The following is a 15,850-nucleotide window of genomic DNA, read 5'->3' on the forward strand; positions in this document are numbered from 1 at the left end:
AGGGTGAGATTATGGTCGGTACACACTTAAAGGGCCGAGTGGCTTCCTTCTGTACTGTAGGGATTCTGTGATGTCAGATTTGATCTAATATTAATCTCCATAAATGGACAAGAGTTCCAACTTGTACCTTCCCTTGTCAAAGTCATTTAAGGCACAGAAGGAGGCTCTTTGTCTCATTGTGTGGAAACATTTCCTAATTTCACCATGCAAATATTTGGCTCTAATTTTTAGACAATGCACTTTAGTCCACGAAATGGAAACCAGTGGAAATAGTTTCTGCCTGTTCCGCTTAATATCTTGAGGGCATGCTGTCTGCATTACATCTGTTGTTACTTGCACATTGTGATCCCATGCCTTGTTTCATAAGATTGTCTATTTTGTCCTTTCCAGTTGTTTGGTTCAGGAGGATTTATGGCTACAAGCCATTCTTAGCTTTTGCCTGATTCACAGCAAATAAATGTGATGAAATGTACATACATCTGATGAAAAGTACACAGATAACTATCAGCAACAAGATATCCTGCTGGTGGTCGAGAATAAATGTCGCTTACGCAGTTGTAAAAGGTTTACTCTACATGATGAACATGTGATAAGCCAAGTTCAAGGACATACAATTCATTTTTATTTATTAATTTGTGGGTTGATGTAGCTGGCTAAGCCAGCATTCATTGTCCATCCCTAATTGCCCTTGAGACGGTGGCACAGTAGTTGGCACTGTTGCCTCACAGCGCCATGGACCTGGGTTCAATTCCTGGCTCGGGTCACTATCGGTGTGGAGTTTGCACATCCTCCCCGTGTCTGCATGGATTTCCTCCGGGTGCTCTGGTTTCCTCCCACGGTCTGAAAGACGTGCTGGTTAGACGCATTGACCCAAACGGGCGCCGGAGTGTGGTAACCAGCGGATTTTCACAGGAACTTCATTGCAATGTTAATGTAAGCCTTATTTGTGACAAATAAATGTACTTCAGGTGGTAGTGAACAGCCTTCTTGAACATCCTTGCAGTGCAGGTACGCCTACAGTGCTTCTCAGAAGGGAATTCCAGGATTTAGACCCAGTGATAATGAAGGAACGGCAATATATTTCCAAGTCAGGATGGCAAGTACCTTTGAGAGGAAGGGCAGATAGTGTGCTCCCATGTTCTGCTGCCCTTGTCATTTTAGATGATAGCGGTTGTGAGTTGTGGGCTGTTGAAGGAACCTTAGTGAGTTGCTACAGTGTATTTAATTGAAGATTACCCACTGCTGCCACTTGGTGCAATTCGTGGAGGAAGTAACTATTTAAGGTGGTGGATGTGGGTCAATCAAGCGGGTTGCTTTGCCCTTGAAGGTATCAAACTTTTTGAGTGTTGTTGGAGCTGCACTCATCCAGGCAAATGGAGAGTATTCTACACACTCCTGATTTGTGGCATGTAAATGTTGGACAGGATCTGAGGAGTCAGGATGTGATCTACTCTCCGCAGAATATGCAGCCTCTAACCTGCCCTTTTCACCACAGTATGGCCAGTCCAGTTCAATTTCTGGTCACTGGTAACTTCCAGGATGTTAATTGTGGTGGATTCAACAATAGTCATGCCATTGAATGTCAAGGAGAGGTGGTTAGATTGTCTCATGTTAGGGCTGGTCATTGCCTGGTACTTGTATAACACAAATGTGACTTGCCACTGATCAGCCCAGCCTGAATATTGTCCAGGTCTTGCTGTCAAGGGCAATCATTCTCATATCACCTCTGGAGTTCAGCTCTTTTGTCCATGTTTGGACCAAGGCAGCAGAGTGGCCCTGACCCAGTATGAGTGTCAGTAGCAGGTTATTATTGAGAAGGTTATGCTAAATAGTATTGTTGATGACCCCTTCCATCACTTTGCTGATGATCAAGAATGGACTGACAGTGTGATAATTGTCCTGCTTTTTGTGTACAGGGAATGCCTGGACACTTTTCTATGTTGGCAGATAAATGACAGTGTTGTAGCTGTACTGGAACAGCTTGGCAAGGTGTGTGGCAAATTCTGGAACACTAATTTTCAGTACTGTTTCTGGAATGTTACAAGGGCCCATCGGTTTTCTAGTATCTCATGTATTCAGCCTTTTCTTGACATCACCCAGAATGTATCGACTTGGCTAAAGACTGACATCTGTAATGCTGGGAGCCTCAGGAGGAGGCAGAGATGGATTATTCACTCGGCACTTCTGACTGAAGATTGTTCAAAACATAGAAAATAGGAATAGAAGGAGACCATTCAGTCCTGCTCTGTCATTCATTATGATCATAGCTGATCATTTAAAATTTATTGATCAGTGTCATAAGTAGGCTTACATTAACACTGCAATGAAGTTACTATGAAAGTCCCCTAGTCGCCACACTCTGGCACCTCTTCGGGCACATTGAGAGAGAATTTAGCATGGCCAGTGCACCTAACCAGCACATCTTTTGAACTGTGGGAGGAAACTGGAGCACCCAGGGGAAACCCATGCAGACACAGGAGAACATGCAGATACCGAACAGACAGTGACCCAATCTAGGAATTGAACCAGGGTCCCTGGTGCTGTGAGGCAGCACTGCCAACCACTGTGCCGCTTTAACTAACATCACTAACCAGAAACCTTAAATCTGGTAGCTTTCTCACAGATGCTGACCTGAGTATTTGTAGCATTTTCTGTCTTTATTTCACCATTGTACAATGTGTCGACATAATTTCGAGGATCAAAAAATTGAAAAGCAGATGTATTTGGTATAATTACATGATGGCATCAGCATGTATAAACTGAGAATAGTTATATATAGGATACGTACTGCTGAAATATACTGGCTCTTGGAGAATCGAGGTTTATTTCCCAGCAGAGAGGTGGGGCGCGACTGTGCTTTGATCCTGTGAAAGAATATGAGGCAGATATATCAGGTGGAAATCCAGTTTCTTCAAATAGATTTTCAGGAATGACACTGGAGACATTGCTACTATCAGACCCAGGAAAGCCACTGCCAGGTATAGAGCGGAAAGGAGACTTTGAACTTTCAATTGTCATAGAGTATTGTTGCATCTGCTTCAGCCTTATCTTTTGCATAAATGTGCTGGGCTCCTCCATCATTGAAGATGTGGATATTTACTCCTCCTCTAGTTTGTTGTTTAATTGTCCACCAACATTGTTGGATGTTGTGAATGGGTATTTTCTTGCCCATGTTTGCCCTGGTGCCAAGTGAAGATGTGGAGCTTGAGTCAATGTTGAGGACTCTCAGGGCAACTTCCTCTCAACTGTAAACCACTGTGCCCGCCACCTTTGGTGGGTGTGCCCTGTCTGTGGGACAGGATATATTCAGGCAAGGTGATGGTGGTATCTGGGATATTTTCTGTAAGATATGATTCCATGAATATAACTATTATCAGGCTGTTGTTAGGCTAGTTTATGGGACAGCTCTCCCTATTTTGGCACAAATTTCCAGATGTTAATCAGGAGGATTTATCAACTCATAACATTTTGTAAGTTATATAGAATCTGCTGTGAATACATTATCTGAATTTTCTGTCATGAACTTCTCAGTTGATTATGAAAAACCACAATAAACACTTCTAAATGATGGAAAAGCTGACATAGTAGCTTGTAAGTAAAGAAGCCCTGTCACTTCTGGGCCCAAGGTTACATCCATAGTGAGATCTGCCTCATTGAAAGAGAGACAGAAAGGGAGAATTATTGTTCACAAATCAGGTGCAACTTGGGATATCACTTTGGAGGTACCCTAAGCACTCCTTCAAGGTGAAACATTGCATTACCAGGTGCTTCCTCCACTTTCCCATTTTCAATAAAACCACATTTCTACCTTCCTTGTTGGAAATACTCAGCATCTGGAGTGAGAAACAGATTTGACGCTTCAAGTTTAACATGATTCTTATTCAGAACAAAAGAGAGATAGGAATGTGATGGTTTTTATCATGAGCTTTTGGAGTGCTGCTCTTTCATCACTCACCTGATGAATGAACAGCGCTCTGAAAGCCCATGATTCCAAATAAACCTGTTGGACTTTGACCTGCTGTTGTAAGATTTTTTACTGTGTCCACCCCAGTCCAACATCGGCATCTCCACATCATGGTTTTTATAATGTTAGAAAGGTGGAGAGGCAGGTAGAGCAAATTAAAAATAGAGTCACAGAGGATTACAGCACAGAAAAGAGGCCCTTCAACCCATCAGCCAGAAATTTACACCACGCCCACTCCAGAATTGGGGCAGGTGCGGCTCGCTGAATGGAACTCTACCATTCATTCTATACTCCCTTGCGTTGTTAGTCCTCCCAAAATGCATTACCTCACACTTTTCAGGGTTAAATTCCATTTGCCACTGTTCTGCCCATCTGACCAGCCCATTTATATCATCAAGTCAGGGATCTGTTTGTGAGTTGGGATATAAAATGACAATGATGTCACGGAGCACAGGCAAAAGTAGTGGTAATGATAGTATTATGATAGCATGATAGTAATGCATCAATGTAGATAATAATGATAGTAAAATTCATCAATTTTGTTTCCAATTTCCACTCAGTCTCACTTTGACATGGTCAATATCCGACACTTCCCATCTCTTTTTTGGCTTCTAAGTTTCTTTCTGGAGATACACCGCTATCAATATTCATTACAAGCCCACCAACTCCCACAATTATGTTGACAACACCCCCTCGCATCCTGCTGACTGGAAAGACGTCATTCCACTCTCCCAGTTTCTCCATCGCATCTGTTCTGATGATGCTAATGATGATTCCACAATGATGCTTTTTACTGTCTTAATTTTTCCTTAATCAATGATTCTCTCCTCACCGCACCCCCCAACAGCTCCCCCCCCCCATGAATGACCGGGGCCTCAACCATATCTAATCCATTTCCTGCACTTCTGCCCTCACCTCTTTCCCTCGGCTCTCTCCCAGAACAGCAATAGCATTCCCCTTTACCTCACTTTCCACGCCACCATCTTCCATCTATAGTATATAACTCCAACATTATGCCACCACCAAACACATCTTCCCCTCCCACCCCCTGTCAGCATTCCAAAGGAATTGGGACCTCAGTGACACCTTGGTCCACCCCCCATGCCTCATCCCCTTCCCAGAGCACCTTCCCATGCAATCACAAGTCATGGCACTTTTCTCCAGTCACCTCATTCTTTCGGGTCCCAAACACTCATTCCAGGTGAAGTAGGCATGTATTTGCACTTTCTTCATTTTAGTCTATTGTACAATGTGGTCTCCTGTACATTGGAAAGGCTAAACATAGACTAGATGATTGCTTTGCGGAATACCTCTGTTCAGTCCACCAATATAACTCCAGCCTTCCGGTTGCTTGCCATTTCAATTCACCATCTTGCTCCCATGTTCACATTTCTGTCCTCAGACTGCTGTAAACCCAACGCAAGCTGCAGGAACAACAAATCATCCTTCAGTTAGCCATTTAATGGCATTCCAAATTCAACATTTAGTTCAATAACTTCAGACAGTGAGCTCCATCCTCCATTTTGAATTTTACTTCCCCCAGTGCCAAACTGTATCTTGTTCTCATGTTCTTGTTTTCAGATTGTGCTGACCCTCATTCTACTATTTTGCTTTTGGACAATGCTGACCTTTATTTGGCTGTCAATGCATTCTGATTCTTTGCTTCCAGACAGCACTCCCCTTTATTCTGGTATTAACTCCTACTCTGACTAAGCTTTGCATCTTTGATACGATAACTTTCAGTCCTTTTGCCTGTCTTCCATGAAATCTTTGTCATTTGATCTCCCCCCCAACTTATCCCTGACTTATCTTTTGCTCTACCTGCCCCTATGCCCTTTTTTGAATCTTAAACCCATCACATTCCATCATCTCTTCAGTTTCAAACAAGAATCATATTGGACTTCAAAAGTTAACCTCTGTTTCTCTGTCCACAGACACTACCAAACCAGCTGAGTTTTTCCAGCTCTTTCTGCTTGTATGTTACAGACTTTGTTTAGCTTCTCACAGAGTTGGCCATGTTAGTTCCACTGATAACAACTGGAAGATGCTGAATCAACTGATTCATGGTTAGAAGTCACCTCGAGGAAGGAGTTAAAAATTATCAGAGGACATCAACAGTGAATTGACCTGAAACTTCTGATATTATCTTCAAGTCCCAGCAAGACTGCTGGAAAAAATGTCTTCCATCTGCTGAGTGCTGTAGTCATACATATGATGCTCTAAGTTGAGCCGTGTCTATCTAATCCATGGTGGCACAGACACAATGTATAGAACTGACCCAAAATCTTCATCAACATGAGCAAAGCTGGAGTCAATTGGAATCAGGAACAGGAGAGAGGGAATTCTCAACTGGTTGGTGTCGTACCTGGCACAAGGAAGATGGCTATGGTTGTTTGAGGTCAATCATCTCAGGACATTACTGCAGGAATTCCTCAGGATATGTCCTAAGCCCTCAGCTGCTTCCAGCATATGGTCAGAAATGCGGATGTTCGCCAATGACTGCACAATGTTCAGCACCATTTGTGACTCCTCAGATACTGAAGCAATCTATGTTCAAATGCAGCAAGACCTGGACAATATCCTGGCTTGGGCTGACAAGCAGCAAGAAATGTTTGTGTCACACATTTGCTAAAAATGACCATTGCTAACAAGAGAGAATATAACCATCACTCCTTTGAAATTTTGTGGTATTACCTCAGCTGAATCTCTTACTATGAACATCCTGGGAGTTCCCATTGATTGGCGACTGGACTTACCTTATAAATATAGTGGCTATAAGAAAAGGTCAAAGGCTAGGAATCCTGACGTCCTGACTCCCTCAAGCCTGTACAGCATCTACAAGGCACAAGTCAGTAATGTGATGGAATACTACCCGCTTGCCTGCATGAATACTGTTCCAAAACACTCAAGAGGTTTGGCACCATCCAGGACAAAGCAGTCCATTTGATTGGCACCCTATTCACAAACAATCACTCCCTCCATCACTGACAAGTAATGGCAGCAATGTGTACCATCTACAACGTGCACTGCAGAAACTCACCAAGGATCCTCAGGCATCATCTTCCAAACCCACAATGACTACCATCTAAAATGACCAGCAGACATCTGAGCACACCAAGTTCTCCTCCAAGCCAGACATCCTGACTTGGAAATATATCACCATTCCTTCACTGTTGCTAGGTCAAAATCTTGGATCTTCCTCCCAAACAGCATTGTGGGAGGAACTATACCACATGGACTGCAATGGTTCAGGAAGGCAGCTCACCATCACCTTCTCAAGTGCAATTAGGGATGGGCAATAAATCCTGGCTGAGACCACATCTCCTTGAAGGAATAAAAAAAAGTTGGTGAACTCAAAGACACTGCTTAGATGTTGCGCGAGAGTAGAAAAAGTTATGTCAGAGATAAATGTCCAAGAATGGCCTATTATGCTCTGATTAACCTGGACTGCTTATTCTAACTTCAACACTAAGGACACATCTTAAAGAGCAAAAAGAGGGGGGAGAAAAATGTCCCGGGAATCACAAGACTAGCAAAAAGTGTGCTGTGCATACATTGCAGTAAACATGTGCAGAGCATGCCCTTCTGTACCCCAGAGCAATATAAAGAGGGGTTCCATTTAAATTGTTGTGACTGTATCTTTCAGAAAAATGTAGCATCTTTGACTTTTCTGCATTTCTTCTTCCTCCCCTCTTTGGTATTCCTCTCTTGTTTCTCACTTCTTGCACATCACAGTTGAATTGCGAGAATCGCTCTTGATGAGTTAAGTTTTCTTGGTTGCTCTTGTTTTCTAGCCTGGAATGTTATGCCAATATAGAAATAACTTCTATTTTTAAATTATTTTGGAAAGTTTCACTTTGTAATTTCTGATTTTCCATTCAAAAATTATTTTCTGCAACACATCTGTTCTTTTTCAAATGTTCCAGGCACTGAACTTGAATTTGGCGTTGTTAATCAGGGAAGTCTGTGTAAACTTTTCAAGTTTTATTAAGTTTCAGTTATCTAAACATCAGGAGTAAAAGCCTATCATCTCACCAAAAAACAAATTCTTGAGGCAACAGTGTGAGACTTTAAAATCAGAATTAATTTGTATCCAACAACTTTGGCATTACTGTGAAGTCAGGCCATATTTCTGAGTTGATCTCAAAGCTCAGTGTTTGATCAGAACTATTGGAATTTTAATGCACCTTTGTCAACAACCTGAGTGGGATCTTTGAAAATTTCAACAAAAGCCTAACTACAATCAACAAAATAGTCAAGCCTCTCTCTCTTTTCCCTGGCCATCATCTGCCACCGGTACATCAACATCCCTTAGCTTGCAAAATGGTGACTCATGCATCATAGGGTGATAAACTTGTTTGCCTTACATGGGCAGTGCACTAAAGCCTTGGACAATTGGTCCAATCAGTGGAATTGTCACTTCAGTGTTCGAATGCATACTCCGTCTTAATACAGATGCTACCATGTGCGCCAATGTATTGCCACACCATTGTTGCATGGGGTTTCTTTCTGGTCTCAAGCAGCAAAGAATAGTCCCGGGACATGATCTTACTAGCCGTTCACGCCATGATCCCACTGCAGTGAAGTAAGTCGGAGAATTTGGTGCCCAGCCAAATCTCCATTCACTGCAACAGGATGGGAAAATCAGTCAGCATGAATGGCTGCAGCATTCCAACCCTAGTCTTATTAAATCAAGCCTTTCTGTGACATTATGTCACAGAATCCCTATAGTGCAGAAAGAGGCCATTGGGCCTATCAAGTCTGCACCGACCATCTGATAGAGCATCTTATCCAGGCCCTATTCCCATAACCCCACATATTTATCCCACTAATCTCCCTGACCTACACATCTTTGGGTGCGAAAGGGCAATTTAGCTTGGCCAATCCACCTAACCTGCCCATCTTTGGAGCACAGGAGGAAGCCAGAGCACCCGGAGGAAACCCATGCAGAGACTGGGAAAATGTGTAAACTTCAGTCATCTAAGGGCTGGAATTGAACCGAAGTTCCTGCACAATTAACAAGGCCCCTCAATGTGTTGATTTGTCCAATTCTTCTGTCCAATGTGCAAAGGGCTGCATAGTTCTTGCTAACGAGGACTTTGGGGAATAGGATTCAGATGGAATGGAATCTGCACGTACTGCTTGCTAAACCTCCTGTCCTAGTTTCTGCTGCCTTGCACGTTATTCTGATTCCTAGAATTATCCTAAAGATAATATCTTATCTGACAGTGTGACTGTTTGACGGAAAGAAAACTGGCCATTTGATGAACTTCACAGTTATCCATTAATCTGAAACCAGTCTGAGATCATTGCAATCCCAAAATCAGTTGGGAGCTGCAATTCCAAAAATAAATCCGTATTACTATAATTACAAACTTGTGGGGCATGTGGGGGTGGAAAATATTGTACACAGATTTACTGGAACTAAATACTCATAGCAATTATGATAAGTTTGTTGGAAACTATTTTCTGAAAACATCTGATGAATAAGAAATTTTTTGTACATGCCCTTTACACGCTTGGATAATTTCACCGAAACGTAACTGGCACAAATAAACACAAAAAAGGAACTCAAAGATTACAGTTTTAACTCTCACTATCCCAACATGTTCCATTTATTTTAAGCAACCACCTTCCACACAATATTGCAACCAAGTAATCTTCTGAGTGAATAGACTGCAGATCACTCAAGAACAGAAATGTATTGTCTTACCACAAGAACATTTTCCCTGGTCTTTTTTAATTGGAATATTTTTTTCATCGGGCCTATCAGAACGACCCATCTTCAGCTGCCAAGAAAAATTTGAAATCTCAGACTTACCCCATATGGATTTCAAATCAAATTCTACCCCGCATATAACCTCCAGGATTATAGGTACCTCCAGGATATACAACATTCTTTGAACTGCTGTTCTCGCCGCATCTTGAAAGCCACACTCAGTTCCACGTGCCGCCACATGAAGACACTCGACATCTCTCTCCAGCAACACCATCTTACTCTCTCTCAAAGCTGTCCCTGTCCCCAGTTACATTTCATCTTCTGCATCATTCAACATCTCAACAATAAACTTTTCCTGTTTCTTGCAGATGTAAAGGAATGCAAGCTTCAACAGCTTATCAACACCACTGCCCATCCCAGGCCTTCCACCAGTCCCAATCCCTCAAACTCCATGTCTTCTAGCCCCAGCCCTTGCCATGTCTTCACCATACTCTCCACCTTTCCCTCTCTGAGGCTGAGCATGCTGTTCTCAGCAAAGGACTCAGCTTCATACCCTTACGTCCCCACCTCAATGAATTCTGGGCTCGACATGATGTTGAACTCTTCTTCCGTCACCTTCATTTCCATGCCCACTTCTTTGGACAAGAGTACTCCCCCGTTCTGCAGATCCTTTCACATGCCTCCAACATCCTGCCTCCAATTGGACATCCCCACTGGGACAATTACCTATCATTGGGAACTGTTGTCGGGACATTCACCATCTCAATTTTTCTGTCCCCCCTCACCCATTCCAACCTCTCTCCTTCCGAACTTTCCGCCCTTCACTCCCTCATGTCCAACTCTGACATTGTCATCAAACCTGCCGACAAAGGGGGTACTGTTGTTGTCAGACGTACTGATCTCTATCTCGCAGAGGCAAGGACTCTTTTCTCAGCTCCTTCGCGTTCAACGCATTTGTTCCAATGATGCCACTTTCCAAAGTGGTGCTTCTAATATGTGCTTCTTTTTCCTCAACCATGGATTCCCATCTACGGTTGTTGACAAGACCCTCAACAGCGTGCAGTCCATCTCCCACGCCATAACCCTCACCCCTTCATCTCCCTCCCAGAACAAGGTTAGAGTCCCCCTTGTTCTCACATTTTACCCCACCAGCCTCCGCATGCAAAGCATAACCCACTGCCATTTTCGCCAACTCCAGTGTGATGCCACCACCAAACACATCCTCCCTTCACTCCCTCTGTCAGCATTCTGCAGAGACCGTTCCTCCGGGGTAACATAGTCGTCTCCTCCGCTACACCCAACACCTCTCCCATCACTCATGGCATCTTCCCATGCAATTGCAGAAGGTGTAACACCTGTCCTTGTATCTCTTCTATGCTTACCATCCAAGGTCCAAAACATTCATTCCAGGTTAAGCAGCATTTCACTTGCTAATCGTTCAATTTGGTATATTGTATTCGCTGCTCCCAATGTGGTCTCCTTATATCGGAGGGACCAAGCGTAGACTGGGTGATTGCTTTGCTGAACACCTTCGGCCTGTCCGCAGTCAGGGCACTGACCTCCCAGTTGCTTGCCATTTTAACACACGATCCTGCTCCCATGCCCACATGTCTGTCCTTCGCTTGATGCAATGTTCCAGTGAAGCTCAACGCATACTGAAGGAACAGCATCTCATCTTCCAGCCTGGCACTTTACAGCTTCCAGTCTCAACATAGAATTCAACAACTTCAGATGATTTGCTCTACCCCACCTCAACCCCTTTGTTTTCATTTTATTTTATTTTTTACTATTCTCTACCTTTTTATTTCTTTATGGTCTTTCTTGATTTCCCTCCCCCCCGCCCCATACTCTCTCATTCCCCCTACTTCATCCCCCTTCCCTGACTTTTTCCACGCCCCCACCCCCGTTTACCCTTTTCTACATTCTATCTCACATTCCACCAACCCTGGAATACCTTGGCACAGTTTACAGCTTCTCTGCCATTTGGCCATTCACACCCTTTATTCTCTCTGTGAACAGCTATTAGCAGCCTTTTCCCTTGGTTTCTATGGCTATGGCTTATCTTTCATTCTCTCCCCTGCAGTATGAATATCTCCCACTTTCTATACGTTTTAGCTTTGAACAAGGTTCACCTGGACTCGAAATGCCAGCTCTTTTCTCTCGTTACAGATGCTGCCAGACCTGCTGAGGTTTTCCAGCATTTTCTCTTTTGGTTTCAGATTCCAGCATCTGCAGTAATTTGCTTTTATTTCTACCTTTGTTGCCCTAGGAAGATGGTGGTGGGTCTGCTTCCTAAGCTGCTGCATCTCTTGCCTAATATTGTTGCCATTATGGTGGTGGGTCGATTGCTTTGATGTTAGAGTGCAGATGACTTTAGAGATCTGGATGTCACATAGTTTAGATGATACGGATCATTTGATGATCCCTGAAATGCTTCAGATTCTGCTACTGCTGGGTAACTATGCCCTGGATATAGAACATGAGGGGGAGGTGTTGGCGTGGTGGTACTGTCACTGGACTAGTAATCCAAGGATCAAGGAGTGCTCTGCGGATCATAGCATAGTGGATGGTGAAATTTGTATTCAATAAAAATCCACAATTAAAAGTTTACTGATGGCTGTGAAACCATTGTCGGTTGTTGGAAAAGCCCATCTGTTCACTAATGTCTTTAGGGAAGGAAATCTGCCATTCTTACTCGGTCTGGTCTACATGTGACTCCAGATCTATAGAATGTAGGTGACTCTTAACTATCCTCTGAAATGGCCCAGCAAGCCACTCAGGTCAAGGGGCAATTAGGGTTGGGCAATAAATGCTAGCTCAGCCAGCCACACCCAAATCCAATTTGAGGATGAAAAAAAATGAAGACAGTTCACCATCAATTTCTCAAGGGGCTATCATGGAATCATGGGTGGCACAGTGGCACAGCACTGCTGCCTCACAGCACCAGGAACCTGGGTTCGATTCCGGGCTTGGGTCACTGTCTGTGTGGAGTTTGCATGTTCTCCCTGTGTCTGTGTGTGTTTCGTCCGGGAATTCCATTTTTCCCCCCCCACATTCCAAAGATGTGTGGGTTAGGTGGATTGGCTGTGTTAAATTGCCCCTTAGTATTAGGGAGATGCATGGCGGTATGGGGATAGGGTCTGGCTGGGATTATGGTCAGTGCAGACTCGATGGGCTGAATGGCCTCCTTCTGCACTGTGGGGAGTCTATGAATGGGCAACAATTGCTGGCCTTGCCGCATCCAGTGGTCACACCCTTGAAACAAAAGGTAACCCATTCGGGGTGACTGACATTCAAGACTCCAGGAACACCTTGGTGGGAAGCCTAAATTGAAAATAAAGGGTGATATATTTATTTACAGTTGTTCAATGAAGGGTGGTAAATTTGTTTAGAATAGATCAATAAAGAGTGATATATATTTGTTTACAGTAGATCAATAAAGGGTGGTATATTTGTCTAGAATAGATCAATAAAGGGTGGTATATTTGTTTACAGTAGATCAATGAAGGGTGGTATATTTGTTTACAGTAGATCAATGAAGGGTGGTATATTTGTTTACAGTAGATCAATAAAGGGTGGCATATTTGTCTAGAATGGATCAATAAAGGGTGGTATATTTGTTTAGAATAGATCAATAAAGGGTGGTATATTTGTTTACAGTAGATCAATAAAGGGTGGCATATTTGTCTAGAATGGATCAATAAAGGGCGGTATATTTGTTTACAGTAGCAGCCCGGTAGGAAGGGGAGGGCGGGATATTGGCCAACGTGCATTGACCTGCTCCTTGAAGCACATATCCCATGGCCCAGGTGGGGGCGTGGCGCACGCAGGCCGGAGCCGCGTGCTGCGACCGTTAACGGTTTCGGCTCGCGGCCCGGAGCAGGCCCAGCCGGGCCGAGCCGCCATTTTAATTTTACCGCTGAGACCGGGACATTTACTCAGTCTTTCACCGTGAGGGAAGGAAAACAGCCACAAGCGGTGGCGGGAGGGAGGACCAAACAAAACGGAAAAGATGATCATCCTCAACTCAGGTAAGCCCCAGATTCGCACCTTGAAAATCGGGAGTTTATCCTTGCTCAACCGTCGCGCGCGGTTTCACCTCATTTGAAAAGTGCGCCATTTTCTGAGATGTGTTTACAACTGCGATGTTTACTCCTCCCCAACGCCAAATGTGACTTCTTCCTCATTCATTCAAGAGAAGCCCACTGGTGCATTTTATCCCCCCGCGACTTTGGTGGTGAAGGAGTGTGCACACAACGAAAATGGAAGAGTTTGATCCAGATCAAGGTGGCATGCAAACGGCTTGTCAGCTTGGGTCTTACATTTTTAAAAGTTTCTTTTTAAAGTTTAAAGTTATTTATTAGTGTCACAAGTAGGCTTACATTAACACTGGAATGAAGTTACTGTGAAGATCCCCCAGTTGCCACACTCCGGCGCCCGTTCGGGTTCCACTTGAGGGAGAATTTAGCACCTAACCAGCATTTGCTTTCGGACTGTGGGAGGAAACCAGAGCACCCGGAGGAAAGCCAGGCAGACACAGGGAGAATGTGCAAACTCCACGCAGACAGTGACCTAAACCAGGAATCGATCCTGGGTCCCCGGTGCTGTGAGGCAGCTGTGCTAACCACTGTGCCAACCACTGTGCCATCTGGTCTGTCCCTCATGTGGGGACCAAGATTGGACTCAATTTGAATTGGCTTTTTTTTTTGATTAAATTTCAACCAGCCCCCTGCAAACACAGTATCTTTCTTTAAAGCAGGAGATAAATTCGGACGAGTTGATCTTTCATGCTTCGTTTTATGTTCTTTCAAAAAAAAAGTATCTTTCAGTGCACGTTGCATGTGAAAAAAAGCACACATTTTTCTGTTTTTTAGTTTTCCCATTTTATTTCGCAACTACTGTACATCAAGGCACAACAGATCAATGTAGAAGACTTTTTCATGACCAGCATCCGAGGTGGCTCTAAACCGATGGTCTTAGAAAAAGACGTATAAATTAAAGGTTTTATTTGTGAGGATGCAGCAGCAAATTAGGTAAAATAACTTCTCAATGACAAGTTCAAAAGTGCTTTGGTTGCAAAATTTCACATCACAAATTCTGATTCTCCTGCACACAAATGATAACAGTTTGGAGTCTGTTACAGTGAACTGGAACGTTGTAACACGGAATTATAACGATACTTTTAAGAAGACCATTCAGCCCATCAAATATATGCTATCCCTCTTTAGAGCAATCCAATCCATTGCATTCCCCTGCTCTATCCATGCAAGTTTATTTCCCTGACTGTTATGTTGAATTTTCTTCTCTTAATTATTGTTTATCTCAATTTTCAACACCCTTGCAGGCAAGGAGTTTCAGAACATTTCCATCACTTCTCATGATACTTCTTCCTTACATCTCGACTGCTGACCACCCATATCTGACTGAAATCTGTGTCCCTCCCCAGTCCTTTACCACCAACTAAGAGGAAGAGTTTTTTCTTTGTTTACCTGTCAGCATTTTGCACATTTCTATCAGATCTTCCAGCCTCAATCTCTCTTACCCAAAGGAGAACAGGCCTAGCTTCTGAACATTGTGTCTGAAATCCCTCATTTTTTGGACAATTCTGGTAAATCTCCTCAATCTTTACTGTTTACAGTTCTGGTCACCCTATTAAAGAAAGTATATTATTAAACTAGACAGAAAACTTTACTAGGACTTGGTTTAAGTTATAAGGAGAGTCTGAATAGACTGAGACTATTTCACCTGGACTATAAGAGGCTGAGGGGTGATCTTATAGAGGTTGAAAAAATAATGAGGGGCATAGATCAGCTGGATAGTCAACACCTTTTCCCAACGGTAGTGGAATCTGAAACGAGAGGGCATAGGTTTAAAGTAAGAGGAGAAAGACACAAAAGTGTCCAGAGGGGCAACTTTTTCACACGGACAGTGGTGACTGTCTGGAATGACCTGCCAGAGGTAGCAGTAGAGGCAGGCACAATTTTGTCTTTTAAAAAGCATTTAGACAGTTACACGGGTAAAATGGGTATAGAGGGATATGGGTCAAATGTGGGCAATTGGAACGAGCTTAGTGGTAAAAAAACTGGGCAGCATGGACAAGTTGGTCCAAAAGGCCTATTTCCATGCTGTCAACCTTTATGATTCCATGTATCATTTTGAGGAACTCC

Source organism: Carcharhinus amblyrhynchos, chromosome 34 (assembly GCF_965287045.1).
Source record: "Carcharhinus amblyrhynchos chromosome 34, sCarAmb.v2.hapA, whole genome shotgun sequence".
Lineage (NCBI taxonomy): Eukaryota > Metazoa > Chordata > Chondrichthyes > Carcharhiniformes > Carcharhinidae > Carcharhinus > Carcharhinus amblyrhynchos.